Consider the following 1134-nt stretch of genomic DNA (forward strand, 5'->3'; position numbering starts at 1 on the left):
CCCTCATCATCATCTATCACCCCCCTCTCATGTTCGACGACCCTCGACCCCTTGGCCGCCCTCTCGACACACCCACGACCTAAAATGACCTAAAATGAAAATAACCTAAAATTCACTAAAGTTATCGATGACCCTCTCGACACACCCACGAATAAGAAAATATATCATCTTCTTCATCTCCTCTTCTTTGCATATTCACATACCCACATACACATACATAGCCACATACATATTCATCTATGAATAAAAAACATCATAGGTACAATTCATATCGACATTTATACATACATGAAAAAAAAATATATGAACATCGTGAACAAAAAGAGCATCGAGCAAAATTATTTTCCATGAACATACACATAGCCACATTCATATAGAACTTTTCCATATATGAACATATATAGATGATTTTCTAAAAATGTAACTTTTGCATATGTGAACATATATACACAGAGAAAATACATGCATATATAGCCATATCCATAAACAGAGAGCAGCGGCGGCAATGGGTGGCGTCGTCGGCGATGGGGATGGGAAAGGGGGGAGCTCACTGGGGGCGGGCGGCGACGGTGAGAGGAGGCCAGCGACGGGAAGGAGGACGGCGGGCTCGGGGATGCCGGCGACGGGAACGGCGTGCGCGCGGCGGCATGCGGTGACGGGGACGACGGGCTCGGGGTGGCACATGGCGACGGGGACGGCCGCGGGCTCGGGGCGGCACACGGTGATGGGGACGAGGAGGCGGGACTCGGGGCAGGGCAGACGACAGCGAGCTCGGGGCAGGGCGGCCGGCGACGGGCAGGAGGGTGCGACGACGACGACAGCGACAGGGCGTGCCAACGGCAACGGGGCAGGGCGCAGTGACGGCAAGCACGCGAGGATGGGGTAGGGCGTGGCGACGGCGACGAGGAGGACGAGCAGCCTGGCGGCGTCGGCGATGGGGAATGGAGCAGTTGGCGAAAATTTCCTAAGTGTGGACTTATATAGCAGAGCCTTTAGTCCCGGTTCGTAGCAGCAATCGGGACTAAAGGTGGGAATTAGTCCCAGTTGGTGCCACCAACCGAGACCAAAGGCCTCTTTTCAGCAGCCCAAAGGGCGGGAAGCGGCGGCCTTTGGTCTCGGTTGGTGGCACCAACC

Source organism: Triticum dicoccoides, chromosome 3A (assembly GCF_002162155.2).
Source record: "Triticum dicoccoides isolate Atlit2015 ecotype Zavitan chromosome 3A, WEW_v2.0, whole genome shotgun sequence".
NCBI classification, from domain to species: domain Eukaryota; kingdom Viridiplantae; phylum Streptophyta; class Magnoliopsida; order Poales; family Poaceae; genus Triticum; species Triticum dicoccoides.